The 15164-nt window shown below is 39.9% G+C and overlaps 1 protein-coding gene across 2 annotated transcripts in view; it reads right to left on the bottom strand.

Moving 5' to 3' along the window:
• MID1 (midline 1) overlaps positions 1-15164 on the bottom strand; it is a 357917-nt gene that overhangs the window by 229587 nt on the left and 113166 nt on the right. The gene's annotated exons all lie outside the window — the stretch shown is intronic.

The following is a 15164-nucleotide window of genomic DNA, read 5'->3' as shown; positions in this document are numbered from 1 at the left end:
CTATAATTTAATTAAAATCATGCCAGAAACTAATTTTGAGACAATTTTAATCTTAGCTTTAATTCCCTAATTGTTCTAGTGTTTGAGGACTTAAAGTACATCTGCATGGGGAAAAATAATTTGGCACTTTGGAAAGCAAAATAATTAATGCTTGAATTTTAAAAGTGAATAATATCCTTATGGCAGCTAGCAGACTATTTTGTAAATTCATATGGCAAGATATATATAGTTATATTAGCATATATGGCTAATTTGTAATCCACATCTAGGCTGGCACATCCTTCTAGAAATTTTAAGAAGAAACCCCTTTTTATTTCAAAGGGAACCTTGGTGTGCAGTGATAGCATATTTATGCCCTACAATTTTATTCAAAGGCTAATTAAATTCATATTTACATTCAAAAGCAAACTCAAAGCAACTACCAGTATACATAAAACTTTGTCTTGCTTGTCTGATTTCACGTCTTTTGTTTATAACACACTGAAAATACAAACCTAAATGTTTCATTCCTGTTTCTCTCTTTTATATATATGGGAAAACTGATTTGTTGTTACAGGGTTCTTCATTAGCAGGATTTAGCAGAGAGTTTGGAGTTATTTTTATGTAAAAAATTTATGTGTTTTATAAGAATACACTAGATAAGCATCACTGAATCATTTGGTTGGTTTAAAAAAAAAAAAGGGAAAAAAGAAAAAAAGGAGGAGTTCTATAGATTTTATAAATATTTAAGGCCTAAAAATGGCAAGGCAGTTTGAGATCAACTAAAAACAAATGGCAAGGCAGTTTGAGATAAACTAAAACCAAATGTACAAATACATGTTCAGTGTAACTGTGAATTTAACAGCAAACTCTATTATGCTTGACTGAAATGGAACTCTGTCTTTTTTACATTAATAAAGGCATATGTTCAACCACAGTAAAGAACTGTATGTTCCCATGTGTCTTTATGCATGCCTGTTTGTGTTACAGATAAGGTGATGTTTCAGTAATTTAACCAGTCCATGAGGCTTCAGCTTCTGTTTACCCTAAGACTCATCCTTACGTCATCCTTCCCACTTTGTCAACGCAGGGGCTCTCAGGTAACCTTGCTGCCTCTGTGAAGGATTTATTTTCTTCCCACTGAGACATGGGATGAAATCACTGGGAGCATTTGCTTCATTGCTGGTATCAGCAGTTGATTTCTTTTAAGTCCTTCCCAGTAATTTGGACTAGACAGTATCTTGTTGGGATTTTGCAGGGAAATCATCAATGGAGGGACAAGAAATAAACAAACATGGTGACCTCAAGCTTCTCAGCATTAACCTCCTTGTCTCACCTCCACCGCCTGTCACGCATAGGGAACGATGCCATCTTCTAGTCCCTCTGGGCAGATTGGCTGGACTTATCAGAGGGAGCTTTCACAAGATAAGAGATGTATGAAATAGGACGTACCATACAGCACCTCCGGCAGACCTCTCCCTGGTACAGCTCAGCCATCATGCAGAGTTGTACGGGATGGGGAGGGGGTGCTGGAAGGCACCCATGCATCAGCATTACCTTGCACCCCAGTGCCTTGGCACCCCCGTGCTGCGTGCTGCATGCTGCCTCGAAGGCACAGCCACTCCGCTGCCTTGCGCCACCCCAGGAGTGCAGAGCACTCGCTGATATCGGTGTCTTCCTCGTGTAATGCAGGTGTGCTCTTGGCATGCCATGGCAGCTCACAAACTCCTTGCTTATACAGTCGCTTCACCTCTGGTAGCAGTAGCTAGTTTTAACACAGTAATTTATTTACCAAGGGGATGGTTGGCTTGGATGGAGGATCTAGCGGTCAGTGAAGACATGTTTCTATTTACCTGTTTAATGACTAAGCTGGCCAAAAGGATCAAGCAGTTTTCCCTAGGCTGTTCAGTAAACCAGGGATGCACTTCTGATTAACACCCAAAGTGTTTCCTTCTACCACCTTTAGCCCTGAACAGTAAAGCTGTCTTTCCAGAACAGAAAGCCAAACAAGCTAAGGAATCAATTATAAGCTGCTTCAAATTTCAGTGAGAGAACAAAGTGTGGAGAGCATGAAAGTGCAGAATATTAACAGTTAAATCTCAGAAGAACAAAGGGCAGGAGCTGTTAAAAACAAACAAAAAGATAAATCCATACTGTTACCTATTTTAGGAAAGGACATGTATGACTTTGCCAAGATTAGAGATGAAAAAGCTACATTGATCCACGTTTATCCTCAATTACCACTGGGAGATGAGGGTTCAGCTTCCCGTTTCATCTGCAGAATTCCTTTATGAAAAGCCAATTAAATTTTATTTTGGTAGAAGCAGTGTGCCTCTTTGTAAAATCTCTGTCCCTTGCTCCTCTATTTCTCAGATTCTCCTCTGTAAAGTGAAGATAATGAATGTTTCCTTTTCTCTTACCCTTTGTCTGAAATGGCTTTTCAAGTTCCCAGGAACCACATCCATACAAAGTGACTAACACGAGAAAGCCCTGTTCTCAGCAATGCCTCTAGACACCACTAGGGAGTTAAGTATATAGAAGGTTGCATAACTATACTTTAATAAATCAGAGGTTAACAAGAAAGTCCATAAACATCTATCCATAAGTTCAAATGTTCTTTCAATATTACTGCAGTCATAAATAAAATATCCTGTGGCATTAAAGTTCCCATCATTTAGACCTTCCCTCTTGATGGTTGCAGCATGTTTATTAAACTAAAAACTGTTCGTAAATGAATCACAGGCTCCAACTATCAATTCAATACTTTATCCAGTAAACATGACATCAAAAAGCCAAACTGTTCTAAACATACATGACTATAAAGTTGTCTTTTCATTCATTATCTCTTCTGCACCTGCTCTAAATACTTCTTAACTTAATTGATGGTCTCTAAACAATCAGTGTTTATATTCACTTTGGAGCTGCTTCAGCAGGAAGATAATAGTTACTGTTTGTTTTCCTCCTGTGTCCTGGCTGTCACTCAGAGCCACACTGAATGGAAACTTATTTCCATTGCAGGGGCTGGCAGGAGACTCCTGCACCCACCACAGCCATTTGTTGCCTGACTCTGGTTAACACTTCACACATTAACCATGCTTCTTCGCCTGCATTTTATGTTCAAGCACTAGCGTTTTTATTGCATTCCAGTAAACCAAACCACTTTCAGGCAACAGGAACATACAGGGTAGTAAACCTTGGCCTGAGGTCAACCACTCCTACAGCCAGGTCTCTGGGACTATCACCCGGGGAAGCAAACTGCTTGTCCCTGGGGTCTCACTCCTCTGAACTCCCCTACAAGACTGACCACGGGGTTGATCCCACACCTCACAGATCTGGGGGAAAATAACCCAGGAGCACTGTATTTAGTGAGACCTGGACCTGAACTCTGTTTCCCCGCTCCTGGCATCGTGCAGCCTCTGGGGAGCTGCATCATCTTGTCCTCCATGGCCCAGGCTCCCTGGGTGGGCCACAAGGAACAGAAAACATAACCCCAAGCTTTGAATGTACCCTACACTTCAACCCTGAATCCACAGAGCACTCACCAGGATAAGAAAAATTAATGCTGTGTAGGTGGATGACTCACACACTTCCACGAAAAGAAAGCGAGAGGCACCCTGTCTGGTGTTTTGATAGGGAGAATTTCCATAGCAGTCTAATTGTTCACTTTTCAGTGGGAACCAAGTTAAACCAAGGAGAAACAAAGAAAAAAACGTGATCTTTTTAGCCCATATGTGACAAAAACGTGGCAATCTCTAAAGAGTGTTAATGCTGCAAAACATAAAATATTACTGTTACTAATTAGCGTGCACTGTCTGTACTTACAGACTCTCTTGTTACCCCAGCGGTCATGTTCAGCTGATGTCCCACTTAATAAATACTGCATAGAAAGCTGGGGAGGAGTTGCACCTTGAAAGGTTTCAATCAGCCCAGAAAAGGTACTAAGCAGATTGGCCCCTACACACTCCATGCTTGCACCATTCGGACTTTAACCCTATATCCACCCAAAGAGAGGATGGGTACACTTCAGCCCCAGAGATGAGGGGTCGTGTCATGGCCGGCACTGTCAGCATGGGCTCAGGAATGGTCTCTCGGAGCCGGGTGACAGGCAAAGCTGCCTCGTCACAGCACGTCTGCATCCCTCCTCTTCCACTTCTCTGCTGCTTCTAGGGCACTTAAGACCAGACCTCATTTCTCCAGGGTAAGCTGGATCAGGTCCTTCACACCAGATTTCTGTACATGCATCATTTGGTAATTTTACTTCCATATTTGAAAACAAACACCACCTCTCCCTCCAGCAAACCACCCAAGAACTCAATATCTAAATTCACAAAGAAAATGCAATTCCCAGGAAAGCCGTGATTTCCAGTATTAGGTCATGGGTAAGGTAACTTTATATCACTGCGGAGTTACATTTTCTCAATTACGTGTTTTTCAACAATGCATTTCCTAGCATTACCAAAAGAAATTCAATGATACCTAGCTAGTATACTGCAGATAATGCCAGAATCCTCTCTTAGAGGAAGAAACACTTCTCACTGACCAAGAGCAATGGGTGTGCGGAATTCTTTGCAAGAGCTCCCTTAAATATCTATCAGCTTTACCCCTCCTGAATCAGGGGGTAAATGACAGGCAGAACCAATATAGTGCTATCCCCCATGACAAACTGACAGTTTTTACAAAGCATGCAGATAAAGGTATGGATATTGCCTAAAATATGCCTACATAACAAATGCTTTCTAATGAATGCAAAAAGAAACCAAAAAGCTTCCTTCTAAGAACTGTGTTTTAATATTTCTCTTGTGAACTGAGTGAAAACATGAGGAAATAGTGATTTCAGCTGTGAGATTTTTGTATTTTAGATAAACATTCTTGCCGTTAGGGAATTGATACCTGACAAATTCCACCCCTTGATTTATCACATTTCACACAAAAATGCATCTAATTGCAAATTGTTATTTTTGCATTTACAGTACTATCATTGTAGCTCACCATGATTACAGCACCTGTGACACTCAGTGCCTGGGGGAAAACTACTGTACTGCCATCTCCTTTATATTAATAGAGTAATTCAATACATTTACCTTCCTGAGCACTGTCATTTTATACAACCAAAGCTACATATTTCCTGCTGAAACACTGCAAGAAACGTTCCTACATTTTGCTTGATGAATATGGTCAGTAATTCTCAGGAAGAGAAAAAAAAAAAAAAAAAAAAAAAAAAAGAGATACTGATTTTACTTTTTGCCAGAAATTCCTTTTTACCATTTATTATGTTTCTCTTTTTAATATTTAAATTTAAACCAGCACTTTCTACAGTTTGGGGGGGTTACTTTAATAACAAAGTTAGCAATCAAATTTGTCAAGTTTAATAAAAGGATTAATAAAGAATTTACATATTGATTCAGTCATTTTTTTTTTTTTGATAGTCATCTTCACAGCGTATGGAAACTTAAAGCACCTCCTGTAATTATTATTATACAGAGCTTGGAAAAGACCAGGAAAAAAGCGCAGAAATTTCATTTATTTCCTTCATTAAGTAGAATCTGTAAAGAGTGAAAGTCTGTATTTCATTGCACATGCATGGCTTTTCTTTGTGGAAGTGGAACTGAGGGCCAAGTCACACCCCTATTTAATTATTCTAAGATCTTATTCAAACATAATTCAAAGCATATTTTTCCTCTACAACTCTATAAACCATGAAAAGAATTGTCAAGTTTGGTTTTCAGGCTTTAAAAGATACCATTGACTTGACAGCACTCAGAAAGAGTGCTCACAAGACAACTAATATTGCAACTCCAAAGAAAATCCTTTCAGACTCTCTCTCCTTGTTGTCTTTCTTATGGTTCCACTGCAGAAAGGCTAAAACCAAATATGCCTACCCAGCAACAAATATTCCTCCTGAATCTGCTTATCTAGTTCTCATCCATAAAAATGGTTACTTTTAGTCCTCTTAAACAGATTGATCTCACTCAAGAATATAGACATAACCAAGATCTATCTACTTTTCAAAAATAATAGATAAAAATTAAAAAGGGAAGAAGGAAAAATATGGAAGTAAATATATTGAAAAAGGCCCACTTGTGAGCCAGTAGGGTGTAAGCCAGCTTTGGACTTTAAGGAGTTCAAAGTTAGTTCAATAAATAAGAGTCTCATTTTCACTTTAAAATAAGCCTCTACAAGTGTTTTTGCCTTTGTTGGAGACAGTCATCAAAATGCTGCTGAATGGAAAAGAACTGCTAGTACTAAAAGATTGTTCAGTTGGGCTCTACTTCAGTAGATGGTTTCCTTCTCTTTCACTGATGCACACTCACACCTGCATATTCACATTTGCACACATTTTTTCAAGGAGTGCAAATCGGGGAAGATTTGGATGCACCAAAATAATGATGCTACTAGAATCTTCTGAAGATGTGTAGCTCATTCCTGCCAAGTATGGCTATTGTGGGTTAACCCCAGTGGGCAGATAAGCACCACAGTTACTCACTCACCTCCCCCTCACCACCCTCAGTGGGATGGAGGAAGAAGAAAGGAAGAATAAAAACAAGACGACTTGGGGGTCAAGATAAAACAAACAAAACTAAGTAATTGTTTAATAAGCAAGCGGTAAGTGGAAGAAGAGGAAAGAAAACAAAACAAGTGATGCCAAAGCACTCACTCACCACCTCCCATAGGTAGACGGATGTCCAGCCAGTTCCCGAGCAAAAGATGGCTAATTCCCTAAAGCCCCCTCTTTTCCCTTTTATTGCTGAGCATGACGTTATATGGTATGGAATATCTCTTTGGTTAGTTGAGGTCATCTGCCTGGTTGTGTCCCGCCACCCCGATCTATTCACTGGGGTGGCAGAGTGAGAAACAGAGACGACCTTGATGCCATATAAACACTGTTCAGCAAAAGCTAGGATATTAGTGTGTTATCAGTTCTATTTCAGTCAAAACTCTAGAACACAGCAGCATATGAACTGCTAGGAAAAAAATTTACTCTGTCCTAGCCAGGCCCAGTACAAAAGTATAATTACTGTGATCAAACACAGGTTACATTCAGAAGGAAAGGAACAAAGAAGAATGTCTCCTAAGGCATAACAAACCCTGGCAGGCAGCTGGGCTGTTATGTTTCTTAGTTTTTGGAGGGTGGACTATAGCTTTCTCTATGAATTCAGAGCAGCAAAAGCACCTAACCACCTCTGCAAAAGTTCAGCTTGGCTACAACATTCCCCCAACATTTTAAAGGCAACCTGAGCTCACATATCTTTGTAGAGCCATGGTGCACATCACAAGGAGCTCAAAGAGGGTTTAGTCTGAGGCAACTTTTCTCAGTTATGAGAAAACGATAAAACATATGCCTGCACATTTGGAATGTAATTTTGTGACTTTAACTGCCACAGCCCATTCACAGCACTAGTAGGCTGTGCACTTGTAGCACTAACAGTACCAAAGACTCCAACCTTTTTCCTGCCAACCTCAGGACAAAAATCTGCCTGTGTTCACACAATTCACTTGTAAGGCAAGTTTGAAATTAAGTATTGGCTTGAGTTTAAATGTGACAGACTTTCTAGCCATAGTTACTCATATTCAACATCACTGACACATAGAGGACACTCACTCAGTCTCTGCTAGCATCTCTAGTACTGCTGTCTAGCAAGGAGGATTCAGGACACTACGACAAATGGCTACTTCATGGAGAAGCAGCTATATTTGTAGGACTCCGGCCAAATTTCCCATCTAAAATCTAAAAAGACATGTTAATAGGAGATAATCTGGAGCCACATTTCCTTGCTAACTGGTCAGGGGAACAGTGGTCATCACTCATCATTCTCTTCTCCTGCAGAAGACCCTTCCCTATTAACGTTCCCCCTTCTCACCAACAGCTAAGGGAGATCTGCCCATTTACTTTTTGCTCATCCTACCACCAGGACTGATACTTTTCTCCTTTGATGAATTATCTCCTAGCTGAATCCAACAGTGGATATAGATAAAACAATTCATCTGCTATCACCACAGCTACCGTGAGGAACAGATACTTCATAGAAGGAGTTAGAGGTGACCCCATCAGGTAAAAGGGACAGAGAATAATGAAGATCCAGAAGTTCTGGCCTTAAGAATACAGGGCAGCAATGTGAAGGAGCAGGGAAATAATATAACTAAAATCCTTGCAAGGAGATAGAATAGAGTTTCCCCCACATGGGCTCACAGGAGTTGCTACCCACAGCAGAACATTTCTGTGGGAGGCTTGAATTGAAGTGCTTTGCAGCATATCAAGGAACAAATTTCTGCTGGGAATGACATCATGGATTTGGGAAGTTAGTCTGTTGCTAAAGAGGAAAAAAAACTCTTGTGACATATTTGCCTTTTATAAATCATAAAATATTTATTCCCCGAGATTATAGATATGTTGATCCAGGAGTGTTAAGTGCCCTTACCCATCTTGCTTAGATGGCTGATAAATTACAAAGATATTTTCAGAGTGCCAGAGGAAAGAAAGGTTACCTTTAGATTTGTTACTTTGTTGGCACTCACAATTCCTGTCTCCACAAATATATTCCTAGGCAGCAGTGGGGGAGTCTTAACAGACTCCTATAAGAGGCAGCGAGCCAACTTGTAGTTATTTTAAAGAATGCATCAGTTGTCTAAAATTTTGCACCCTAGTACAAATCCTGAAAAGGATCCAGGCCATGTAAAAATGGTCTGCTGGACAGAGTCCAGACTTTTACAGACTAAAAGCATATAACTTTACAACATTCCACTTCAAATCTTGCATGAAAATGCTAGTTAGCAAACTGTGATAGGTAAAGGGAGGGGAATAGCTTTTAACACTGTCAAAACATTTTGGGGCCAATCTCAGCAGAACTGTGGGAAGAGCAAAAGGAAAAGGTAGCATCTGTAAAATATTTCATGCTCCACTCTTCCTCCATCCTTGCAGTGAGACTTCAATCATTGCCATGCTTACAGGGAGGTATTACTGATATTTTCAGTTCACAAGGTATAGGCTCCTTGCCATCTGTTCAAACTTCAGATGACAAAATCATCTAGCTACCAATATGGTCTCTAAAGCCATTCTACAAAACCCTTCACTGGGTTTCTAATGTATTGAGAATCAAATGTGAGGCTTCAGCCCTAAGAATACTTTCTTACATGTTTAGTTTTATTGCCATGAGCAGACCTACTAACTTACATGGGACTACACTATGTAGTAAAGTTAAGCAAGTGTGTAAGCATTTGCAGGTTCAGGGCCTTAGATCCCTGTTCTGGTCCACATGACCTAACATCACAAGTAATATCTACAATAAATTAAATTCCTTCTACTTCCATTTCCCCCATTTCCCATGGGAATGATGCTTCAGTGCTTTTTCAAACTATATGCAAATCTGCTACACTTTCATTAACCCTTTTTAATTGTTTAAACATTGAAACTTTGCGTGCAAGATGTGCAATTTCTTTGCACCACTTAATTCTGAGATAGAGTTAGTCCTTTAATACTGTAGAACTGGCCAGTGAGATGAATTCACCACAGCCAGCTTACATAGCTGGTACAGGCACACTTACTGTAGGCTACAGCACTCTATTCCAGTGGGAGCAATATACTAGTTTTCTCAGTGTGACCATACATGTGCATAGTTGAAAAACAACAGGTAAAGCTCTTAGATTCAAAGATCCTTGTTTCTAACAGGCTGCAAGCCTTGCTTAGCCAGACCTCAAGTCTGCCAAATGAATGGGCTTTCATCAAAGAGTGATCATGTTTCTGCAAAAGAGGGATCAAAGCCTGAGCAAGAAGAACATCTGCAACAGTGGGGACAAATGTTCAGGACCCTGGACCAGGAGACAGACCGATGAAGCCATGGATGAATCAAGATAGCCATCCTCTTCAAAAGAGAGGCCTCACGAGAAGTGTTGGTGCCCTGCTATTAACCTGGTTGCATCTGAATGATGCGTTGTAAGAGTGATGCTGGTAGCTGATGTGGTTAAGTGACCCCACACTAAAACCCGTTTGAACTTGTTCCAGGAACAGACAGCATTGCTTAAGAAGCTGCCAGCTCCACTGGTCTGACATAAAGCAAGGTCCCTTCAACTTCCCTTATAGAGTAGTCATTGCAGAAGCAGAACCATTTTCCTTATAGGACCATACTTGCCTGCTTCCTCGTGTGGTAATTCCAACAGAATGGGTTTTTTAAAATTTACTGCTAAGAAAGGAGGCAAAGAAAGAAATACTATGCCAATCTAAAGTAGTTTATCTCCAAAGTGAGAAGTAGGCAAAAACCAGTTTTACTTTCAGAAGTGCCTCATTCTATACCTAAGTAAATTTACAGTGGTCTGAAACAGAAAAGATGACAGAAAGGAAGACTTACTCATTTCAGACTCTCAAAAATGGTTAAGATACTCACCTGAGGTGTGTGCTCTGAGCCCTTCTGAAAAAAAGAAATAAAATTGTTATTATACAAAATGGAATTTTAGGAGCTACTGGGAGCAGCCCAAAGCAGCCAGGATCTGGGTCACATATACCAAGACATGACAGATTCAGGGTTAAGATCCCATCCTGTCAACAACTTGACATGACTCTGTGAGAGTGTGTATAGCAGAGAACTGAGAACAAACCCATCTGCACTTATGAAGCTAGCTTCTACATTTCTCCTCCACATCCCCCATTTTACTGGCTACTCTTAAGACTGAAGAGACTTTTTATGATGAAAGTGTAGTCAAAATTAGTCCTGAAAAAAAGTGTGTTTTGACCAACTGATGGTTTCCATTAAAAACAATTAAGGAAAAAATTAATAAATAAAACAAGATGAACCAGAAAATACCTCATTTTCCTTTGATACTTGAGTAGACTCAAGCTACTCAGAATACAACATTGAGTGTCATGCTTACATGTATCAGCCAAGATTTATCTGTACCACATGCAGAGCTCGGCTGCACATCTTACAGCAGTTTCAGCAAATGTGAAATGTGGCTATTTGCATTTCTGAGTGAGCTGCTGAGATGCTCTTCATGTGTGAACTACAAAGCCCACAGTGGCTTCTAATGCCACCCTGTGAAATCAAGAAAAAAGGTGATAGACCTGCATCTCTCTCAAAACCCAGACTGGTGATCTAACTGGCAGGACGTTTGCTGTTTCAGGGTGTGTTACTTTTTGTGTTTTGTACAGAGGCTCCATCCTTATTTAAACTGGCACACACTTCTCTTGAATCTCCAATGCATACATATTTCCAAATAAAGAACCACTCAATCAGAAAATTCTCTAATAACACGGACAGAGGAAGGAGTTCTTACGATCTGAACACTGTAAATTTAGCACATCCTGATGCTTCCGAGACAGCACTTTCTGGCTTGCACAACTGTCAAAATGCAAGTCAGAACAGAGACATGGGAACTCCACGATGTCGTCACGTCCACACTGCCGCTCTTCTCAGATCTGTTTTCTGAAGAGCCTTCAAACACTTTGTACAGTTCATTTGCCAATGGTTTAGTACATAGTGCTTCACCACTTCCCTTGGAAGACTATTCCACATAAATGTTACTCATAAACCAGAGAGGAATTTATAATTAGATACAGATCTCTTCCAAAAATTGTCACACACCATATATCAATTTCTGTATGTTGATCAGTGCAGTTTGAGTGCTTCTGTTATACTCATTCAGCATCCTTTGTTATACATGCTGGGATTAAACACTGTAAACAATTCCTCTTCTTCATGCCTTTGAAAACTTTTCAGACAGTTGTATTCTTTATAGCCACCATTTTGAATATGAAGCAGATAAACGCTACACTGGAAAAGCTCCACCATACTGAAAAAGGAAGGCTACAACATGCTTGATCCTCTTGTTTCAGTTTAATAGTTTGCAACTCAAGTTTAGAGCAACATATATGGTGAAGATATCTCCTGAAGCAGAAAGAGATGTCTTATCTTTTTTCTAGGAAGGCAAAAGAATGAATGATCTTATCTTCTGCAAGATGCGTGAATAGTGGGGCTCGGCACAGCAGTATTTGTCACACTCAAAAAGTCACAAGGAAAGTGTATTTATGATTGCAATTGTTTGTTAGATTGGAATTATACCTGTCTTATGTTAGGGGAAAAAAGGGAACATAATTTAAAACAAAACAAAAAAAACCCCCACAAAACCAAAAAAAACCCCAGTCTTAACATTAAATCCCTTGTTATTTAAGTCTCCTGCACCTGGGATCTCTCCCTTTAAGAGTAAAGCCATAAGTCACTTTGGAGAGAGGCCAACTGTCTGGAATCCTTTGTCCAAAACCAAGTGTGGGTTTCTAACAAGGCGTGACATAAAAAGTCAAGACCCTTTCTCTTTTTACAGTATCTTAAAAGCCCCTTTCTCCCTACAGTTTCACAGAAACTGAAAAGACAAACTAAGTCAGTGCAATTGAGAACAGAGTAGTCATGCTTTGGGCATAAACACTCAACACAGCCTACAGTGGAAACAGTACATGAGCAAGCAACTTCTGCCCATCTGAGAGCATGAGAAAGCAATGGCATGTGTTAAACAGCGAACATAGGAAAAAACAGAAAAACTTCCCTCAGCTCTTAAATGTATTTGTTACTACTGATGAGTTTTGATAACACTTAGAGAGATTTCATTATGCACCTGCAGCTTTTAAAAATGAGGACAATTTCACTTTCCATGGACTAACCTATTAATTCATGTGTTCAAAGTCTTTAAATCTTGTGGTCCCATGAACACAGGGCTCTCTGCTCCCAACAGTTCATAAATTATACATTTCTTCTGTAGGGACTGCAAGTAGTCTAATATTACTACCTTGAAAATATTGATAATTCAGAGACAGGAAGCCATAGCTGTCCCTGATGTATCACCAGAAGGAATCCTCCAAGTGAATTAGACCATATGTTTCTCATTGGCATGGAAGAAAAAGCCTTCAGAACAGTCTCTCTTGAGTGGGAAAGTGTAACATTGTCGCCTTCCTAGCACTGCGTTCAACAGATACGACCCAGTTTGCCCTATGCTAAAAAACAGACAGTGGCTTGAACATAAGACCTAGGAATCAGCTGTAAAGGATAAAACTGACTTCTTCAGAGTCTGGCCATACCAAACAAATACGGTAAAAGATTGTGACTAATTTGGACGAACTTTGTTTTTTGAAAACCCAAGGTAAACACAAATCTGATTCAGTACTTACACAAACATCTTAGTACCTAGCTGCTGTCTCCGCCTATTTGTGATTCAGGAGGCCCAAATTAACGCAAGTGCCAGAAGCCTATGGAGGTGTCTAACTTCACGTGGAGCTTTTAAGGCTATCAAAAGCCTATTTTGATTTAGTCTTAGCTTTCCCTTTGTCTTATCTCCCAAGCGTTAACAACCTCCGTGTGGGAGGAAAAAGTTCTTGATCCAGTGCTTTAGGATTTTTTTTTTTTTGCCAACATCTGCATAATGTAAAACATATGAAGAATTATGTTAGTAAAGCCCACAAGCCAGGATACCTCCTTCCTTTGGTGACAGCTCTCACCAGAAGACCACAAAGTCTGGATTCTTTCTCCCAGTGGCACAGGTGCTACAGGAGGGAATAAGAAGTTTACGCCCACACAGATTTGCCACCTCGTGGCCATCTGCCTTTCAGGGAGATATTAAACGCAGGCTAGCACCTCCTTAGGCAGGGAAAGGTCTCCAGCACCCATCTTGCATTTCCTGGGCAAGCTAGTCATATAAAAGGTAGACCAAACCAACAGCATTTCTAGTTGTGCTTAAAAAACAAGCAGCTCTGCTCAGCTCTTGGGAGAATAATTGTTAGCAACTACCCTTGGAAGAAAGTCCCAAGCAGATGAAACTATCCACTGGCACTAAAGGAAGTGTCTACCAAACTCCAGAGGAGGGCAGCTCATCATCCCCTGTACTGTACGTCTCGTTCTGAGGTACTAATTATGAAAGGCACAGCGGTCAAAGCTTAACATCACACTTCACACACCTAGAGGCTGAGCAAAATCTAATCCATAACACACATATATTTCTCAATCTAGTGTTTAATGACTTCAATGGGGAAAAATACTGGGTCCCAGCTCTTTACAAAGTACAGGTTGCTTTTTCTTGAATATTGGCACCATATTTGCACACTACTGGACAAGAGATTTTTGCCACATTTCATTAGATTTTTACTTTGACATCTATCTTTAGAATATAAAAACCATGAAAAAAACATTGACACGGTCCTGATCCAGGAGAATTATTGAACCTTGCTCAGAAGAATGTAATCTCTCAATTAAGTTTTAGATTTAGCTCGTCCAAGCATTTTAAAGAGGATTTTCCTCTAAGCAAAATGTTAAAAGCTGGTTTTGAATAGACATATGGCTATACAGTTGCCTACAATTATTGAATATTTTAGTAGCCTGGTTTAATTTAATTTTTGCAAAATATTTTTAGATGCAGAACTTCTGAACCTCAGAAATGAGAGTCAGATAGTGATTTTGCCTATGAATATAGAGCGTAATACACTTCTGTCCCAAAAGACAGTAATCGAAAGTCATAGTAGCGACTGCAATCACAAAACAAGTATTTTCCAAGAGTTACACATCAGTCGCCTGAGACAATGTTCCCTTCCTATGTGCTCAGGATAATGATTGGATTAAGTCAGACACCACTGTGGGAGACAGTAGCTTTCCAACAGGAATGAGCAGAAAGCGTTATGGGATCCCTCTTGAAAGATGGAGTCCCCAGGCATCAACCACACAGTCTTACCCTGAAAGCTGTGAAATTCACAGTGGCCATCTCACCACCTAGGCTAAATACTGGTCTGAAAAACAATTCTGAAAAACAGCCCTCTGACTGCAGTAAGGAAGAGGGGAGCATATTCAGCCTCTACTGTCAAGAGATGACTTTGAACAGCATGGTAGAAAGCAGTTTGTTCTGCTAACAAATATCTCTGCTGCAACCCTTTTGCACCCTCCCCATGAGAGCAAAATACTCTGTTCACGGACAAGTGAATAGATGGACTGGTTCAAGTGGATGCTTGTTATAATAAAAAAAAGTTTTTGCTAATAAAAGATATTCACCCATCTTAAAACTGATAATACATACTAATTTTCTAATTTTAGGAAGGTCACCAGTACCATGTTTGCCATTTTATGACCTAGACACTAAGAATTAAGTCAACCATCATTTAGGAATTCAGTTACCCAATCTCACAAACAACTGATCTCCGAAATGCTGAGTCATGAGAATGAGGTTAT

Source organism: Nipponia nippon, unplaced genomic scaffold (genome assembly GCF_047370975.1).
Source record: "Nipponia nippon isolate SJK-2023a ecotype South Korea unplaced genomic scaffold, ASM4737097v1 scaffold_2, whole genome shotgun sequence".
Lineage (NCBI taxonomy): Eukaryota > Metazoa > Chordata > Aves > Pelecaniformes > Threskiornithidae > Nipponia > Nipponia nippon.
The sequence above is the reverse complement of the archived record's forward strand: the minus strand, read 5'-3'. Positions and strand labels throughout refer to the sequence as shown.